This window comes from Erinaceus europaeus, chromosome 7, assembly GCF_950295315.1.
Source record: "Erinaceus europaeus chromosome 7, mEriEur2.1, whole genome shotgun sequence".
NCBI lineage: Eukaryota > Metazoa > Chordata > Mammalia > Eulipotyphla > Erinaceidae > Erinaceus > Erinaceus europaeus.
The window spans coordinates 48,239,854-48,246,840 of record NC_080168.1 but is presented as its reverse complement, the minus strand read 5'-3'; the positions used below and the strand labels follow the sequence as shown (position 1 = coordinate 48,246,840).

The 6,987-nt window shown below is 35.6% G+C and overlaps 1 long non-coding RNA gene across 1 annotated transcript; it reads right to left on the bottom strand.

Annotated features, from left to right (window-relative positions):
* Positions 1–406: 406 nt before the first annotated feature.
* On the bottom strand, positions 407–6,421 carry LOC132539278 (uncharacterized). The gene is made up of 3 exons (XR_009550541.1): positions 6,294–6,421; positions 3,295–3,439; positions 407–686 (listed from the first exon to the last, which is right to left on the bottom strand). It is a non-coding gene; the product is annotated as an uncharacterized LOC132539278 (long non-coding RNA).
* Positions 6,422–6,987: the final 566 nt, after the last annotated feature.

Genomic DNA, 6,987 nt, shown 5'->3' with positions numbered 1-6,987 from the left:
ATGTCTACACATTAAAAATAGTGATTTGATTGGCATATGTTCTGGAGAAATCATTAACATTTTCACACTATGTTAGGAGAACTTAAGAAGTCTGAGAAGAGAAAACATGATTTTTTTTTTTCAAATTTCTTGATGCCAGTTGTTACACATAGCACTTCTAGTTAGTAAGTTCATCACTTGAGAATGAATCAAGAGTCTCACATAGGAGCTGTGTAAAGCTTGTTTCATGCAGTCATGCCTTGTCTAAGCCCCCAAACTGCAACAGTTTCTCTGTGGTCAATTATTGGGTTGACCTTTGAGTTCTTTGAGTAAACACACCAAAGATGACAAAGTGGTCAAGTCTTTTTTTTTTAATTTTTTATTTATAAAAAGGAAACATTGACTAAACCATAGAATAAGAGGGGTACAACTTCACACAATTCCCACCACCAGAACACCATCCCCTCCCCTGACAGTTTTCCTATTCTTTAACCCTCTAAAAGTATGGACCCAAGGTCATTGTGGGATGCAAAAGGTTGAAGGTCTGGCTTCTGTAATTTCTTCCCTGCTGAACATGGGCATTGACACGTCGATCCATACTTCGAGCCTGTCTCTTTTCCTAGTGGGGAAGGGCTCTGGGGAAGCAGAGCTCCAGGAAACATTGGTGGGGTTGTCTGTCCAGGGAAGTCTCGGCATCATGCTAGCATCTGGAACATGGTGGTTGAAAAGACAGTTAACATACAAAGCCAAACAAACTGTTGACCAATCATGGACCTAAAGACTGGAATAATGCAGATGAAGAGTTGGGGGGGGGGAGTTCCCCATTTTGTAGATAGCTAGTAGGCATATTTTAGTTATATTCCAAAGGGCCTGTGGCTATACTAGTTCCCCCCCCCCCTTTTTATTTTATCCCCTGATCCTGAAATCAGATATGCAGGTGGATCCAACTTATTGTCTGGGGAGATGATGTTATGGCTGGAAAAAGGACCAGAAAGCTGGATCAGGGAAGAAAGTAGCTCCCTAATATGGGAAAGGTGTATAAATACTATTGACTATAAACCCCATCGATTTGATGTTATCTGGGGCCCATAATCATCTTAGGAGCCTATCTGACCTCTGCATCCCTGTAGATCTGAGCTCACATTCTATGGTCATGAATAGGAACATTCCAAGCTGCCCCAATATCAGGACCCATCTTCCTCGGGTATAGCATAGAGTATGTTGTCCAGCATCCCTTTGGAGAATGGAACATTTTCTACCATTGTTGATCCAAGTTGAGGGCAAGGTACTGGGGGCCCACAAAGGGGTCTATTGTGTTGTTCTTGATAAGAATTACGGGTAACAATGGAGAGAGGGATTTATTCAAGATCTATGCCCATCATGTCTGTTCAGGAATCTCAGGACTCCCCAAATAGTGCCCCTGCTAGTGGTCAAGTCTTATAGCCTGAAGCTCAAGTGTTTTCACTAAGTATTACTGAAATGACCCGGGTCCTCTTTCTTCACCTTTACCTAAAAACATATACTTTGAAAAACTTTATGGTTCTATTAATAAAACTAGTACATACAAAAAAAACCAAGGAACAGTCTCATCTGAGAAAAGTAAAATGAATTCATACCCCAAAAAGATTTTTTAATTGGGGAATTCATGTTTTACATTCAACAGTAAGTACAATAGTCTGTATATGCATAACATTCCCCAGTTTCCCATATAACAATACAACCCCAAAAAGATTTTAATACCACTGAAAATCTGCTAGTCTTCTGAATACTTTTAAATAATAGCTCAGTGATTAATTACTGATACAGCAATAATCTTCCATTTTCTCAATGGCTTTTTGATGTAAACCTTTACCCTATAGTACATGTTTATCATTCTGTTTCCAACATTTTAAATAATCTAAAACCCAATGTGTTTAATTATATGAATAAAACTGCTCTGGCAAGTTGAAGACCTAAAAGAAACTAACAAAGAGAAAAAAATATATGTTCAGATTAAGAAATTGCTATAGCTCACTTTTGTGAAAAACTGAATTCCTGTCAGTGCAGTTACTGTGTGCAGAAGAAAAAAGGAGGAAAATTTATATACATACTTTATATATATTTAATATATATTAAATATATTTAATTATTACATATATTTAATTATGACTCTAAAATGACACCTGCCTTGTCATTTTATATTTCTTTTTTATTTTTATCTACAACTCCTAGACTCATGCCTAACCTGTAACAGATTTTAAAGGTATGTTTTTCCCTAGATGGAATCAGATATGTATATTTATGAAACTGAGTAATATTTAAAAATTAACTTATTCTAGGGTCTCAGAGACAGCACATCTGTGACATATATATTTGTTTGTGAGATGTTTAAGAGATGTCAGGTTTGACCCCTGACACTACCATTAGTTATACTTTGATCCAAAAATAATAAATAAATAAGTAATTGAGCTCAGAATCAACACAGTTATTAGCATCACATGAGTTATGGCATTGTAGGCTAATCAAATAAGAAAGAAAAGCAGGAATAATCTAGGAACTTAGAATGTAGTTAAATAAGATACAAGGATGATCTCTTTTATATTCAAAATTGATTTATAACTGGTCCTGATCAAATGATCTCATCTCTACTGACTAAACTTAGCAAATGTGAAACATCAAAATTTAGCAGTTATAGGACTGGTAAATAGCTCACCCTTTAGACCATATGCTTTATGATGCGTGAGATAATGAGTTTGTGTCTGGCACCCACTGCAGAGTCCCATCATTGATGGAGGTTACTGTGATATGTCCTCTTTCTTTCTCAGTCTCTCATCTTTTCTTTCTCTGTATCTTTCCAAGTGTCTCTGATTCTGGCTTTACTACTATTGATCTGTAAACTAGAGCAGACTATAGAATCCTTTGAAAATGCATTAACTCAGTGTGAACAAGAAAAAATGTAGCTCTCCGTATCTTATCAGGTATGACAGTGGTTTGTCTATGGCCATAGCACCCTGAACGTGCCCAGTCTTGTCTGATCTTGGAAGCTAAGTAGAGTCAGGCCTGGTTAGTACTTGAATGGGTGAATAACTTAAGATGCATACATATAAAATATGTAATATGGCCAGGGAGGGGCTGGGCAGAGGTGGCTCATTGGGTGAAGAGTTCACACTATCATGTGTGAGGCTCCAGGTTTGAGTCCTTGATCATCACATGGAAGCACCTGGAGCTGGTGGATAAGATATGCATTACCTATTAAATGCTCAAAACATTAAGAAAAATACTGGGGTCATGAGATGAAGATCATTAATTAGTGTAAAATTGGAGATTAAACTTTACCAGAAGCTGACAGGACTCTAGCCTTTGGGGTCAGATCTCAATCATCACTCTGATGCATTCAGTGACTGTAAAGAATTCACCATGCAAAAAATTTCCAACTGCAGACTTGCAGCTTCTTGATCACACAGTCTTAGCAGTGAGATGACTGCATATTGGACATAGAAAAGAGCATGTCTGATCAGAAAAAAAGGAAGCAAAAGACCACTGCAAAAACAATAATAATTATTATTATTATTATTAAATAATAAATTAAATTAAAGCTGTTTACCTGGTCAAGAAACAGATGACATGGTTTAAGGAGAAAAGCAGATGGAAAGTGAGGCTTACATGTCTGCACATGGGTGATCTTTATCACTTTAGCTATCTTTATCATTTGGTCAAGCATAACCACAGGCAACAGGAAATAACACTAAATTTAGAATGATAATAGCATTTACCCAACAAAAAAAAATAGAGCAGAAAAAAACCCTCACAACGAAAAATAATAGGACCAACTGGCAGCATTGATTAAGTTGCAACACAAGATATACATTTTATATGTTTTTTTTCCAACCTGGAATTTTATTTTGATAGCAAACTTAGTGCTAGTACATATTTTTTCATGAAAACACACACACAACAACAACAACAAAGCAATGTATAAATTGTTGTGGTGTTGCTATGGTACTAAATATCAATAACAGCAAGTTAAAAGGTGTTGAAAGGCATACATTTTGAAAGGTGTTATGTAATAGCACACAAAAAAGTATCAAAATGCCTACTGACATGAAATGGAATATATGTGTTTATAAATAGCTTTGTGAAAATAACAAGATCCAACTGAACTCTTATTTATCTGTAAATTAGTGATTATAGCTCTTTTCAAAAACAACAACTAGTCAGATGAGAGTGGGGGAAAAAGCCAGCATGTGACAAAAAAAATAATCTCAGAAATAAAATAAATCAAATAAGCATGATTTGTAGAATCAACCTATTTAAATGAAGCAACCTATTTGTAATTATTAACAAGGCACTAGTTATACAACATAACCTAGAGGTCAGAACTTATTTCATAAACGGCAGTAAAATGTTTCCAAAATAAGGAAATGTTCTTCTAACTTAAATTAACAAGAGACATTATTATTGTTAGCATGGTCTATGTTTAACACTGGTAGAACTAAAAGAGAGTAAGCAGAAATCATTTTTTTCTAGGTTTAGAAATGAAGTATTGGGCAGGCGTAGATAGCATAATGGTTATGCAAAGAGACTCTCATGCCTGAGGCTACGCCATCTCAGGTTCAATGCCCTGTGCACCATAAACCAGAGCTAATCAGTGTGCTCTGGTAAAAAAAAAAAAGAATAGAAAAGAAAAGAAAAAGAAGAAAGAAAAAGTAAATGAACTATCTGCTGAAACCAAAATGGCCCTCTTCAGAGGCTCATGTACATTTGTTGGGTTGAAAACAAATGGGAGAAAGGGAATGAAATGTCATGATTTAATAACCAATAAATAAATAAAACCAAAGCATTCCCATAGTCAACCATTTTCCAATTTAGGCTCAGTTAATGGGAGAAGTTGACTGCCCAAGCTTGAATTCTGTTCGTCTAAGCTCTTTTTTTTTTTTGAAGGTGAAAATGAGTCTGGGTTTTGCTTCAGCTATTTCTCCCTAAAGGGCAGTATCTGTGATGTGGTTATTTAGTCCCAAACACTGCCTCATCTTTTCAACTCCTATACAAGCTCCAGTTTCCTCTCCATGGATCTAAAAAGTCCACCTTCTCCCTCATTTCTCCAGCTTTAGGGAGGCTTGAATTCTGTTAAGCTCTTTCTGGGTTGTGTTCTTTCTTCTTTTTGTCTCTTCAGATTTTCCAACTACTTTGCAAATATTTTCCTGTATTAAAATCTACTTTAAGATCCAGTGTGGATTTTATCTTCCTACCTTGGACCTTTATCAGTACATCAACCTATGTCACATAAAAGCCAAACTGCCACACCCTAGTCTCTGTCACTGTTCCTGCTCTCTATTTCCTTTCCCTTTTCCTCTCATACTCTCTGTTACAATGACAAATTCTCATTCTTAGTCCTTAAGCATCTCTGAGCTTTCACCACAGAACAAGGAGTGTGTCTTATTACTCTGTCCCTATGAAAATTGTCATGGATTTATTGAAAAATTTCCCAAGCAGCTTTACAACTGCAGCTCCTGAGGTTTCAGTAAAGAACCATCTCTACTAATATTTCATTTAGATTCTTCCCTCAAACTAAAGACACCTCTCAGTTTAGTCTAGTTACAAACAGTTGTGTTAGGTCCTTGTTCATCTTTTCATCTTGTGGCTACTACACTCCATTGTCTGCTCCCATGATTATATTGCCTTCTCTTCTTGAGTTTTCCTCAACTCCCCTGTTAAAATAACTTATTTATTTATTCATTTATTCAGTTATTTATTTACCAGAGCACTGCTCAGTTCTGGCATTCAGTGGTGTGGGGGGATTGAACCTGGGACTTTGAAGCCTCAGGCATGAGTCTCTTTGCATAACATTATGCTATCTACCCCAGCTATAGTAAGTTTTCAGAATAAAGGCAGAGAAAATCCAGCTCATAAACTGTATATGGTCCACAAAACCATTTGGTCAGTTGCCAAGGTAACTGCTGACAGGACTCAAAATTCAATAAATCTAGCAACTTTGTTCATGGCAGCATTACGTCCTAATTTTTTAAGTAGATGGTTTTGTGTGTTTCATGAATGATGTTATAAATATTCAAATGATCGTTGGTGGAAAAAAAAAGTTTCCTCATCAATGTAATCTAGAGTATTAGTTACAAAGATACAAATACATAAAAACCCTTAGCCATATAATTACTAAGTAGATAAACCATCTGTATTCTGATATGGTCCATGTTGCCCTACTTTTTTCATAAAAAATACTGTTTTTTTGCGCATTAAATTCAGTAAATAAAGTTTATTCATCCTGCCTCTGAACAATGCACTCTAGGTAAGCAAAAGGTATTTTTGACATGTATACTCACTGTACTTCCTCTGAGATGAACATTTCCAACAATGTGGCTGGTATTCAAGAGAACATTTTGTACTAAGATCACACTTGTTACTTCAATGCTTCTTAGGATTGGAAGGAATTACAGGCAAAAATATTTTCATTCCTGATGAAAAAGAATAACAACATTATATTTCAGAGATACTGAAAGTGAAGACCTTTGTTGCTAGCCAAGAGGCCAAATATTTAGAGAAATAAAAGAGAAGGAACTAAGAAATGACATTTTTTCAAGCTTGGATGGGAAGGCTCATAACCACTTTATAACATGTATGCATCAGCTGCATTTTTTTGTTTGTTTTTCTTTGAAAGTGTAAGGAATGATGAAGGAAGAGACAAAAAAGTTAGGAAAATAATCTTTAATATATAATGATGAGACAGTGAGAAATCACTGACACAAGTATATATGACTGCATATATGTTATAGTCAATTTCTAAGTATTTAAGGTTTTCCAACTCCTTTGCAAATCTTTTCCTGTATTAAATTCCCACTATGTAAAGGTCCAGTGTGGGTATTGTCTTCCTACCTTGGACCCTTGTCAGTACACCAACCTACTGCACATAAAATGAAAACTATTTAACACACTATCATGTAGACATCTTTGCATCATACTTTATAAACAGAGATCATAAGTAAATACATGCTTATTTAAATATCTGTCATACTACCT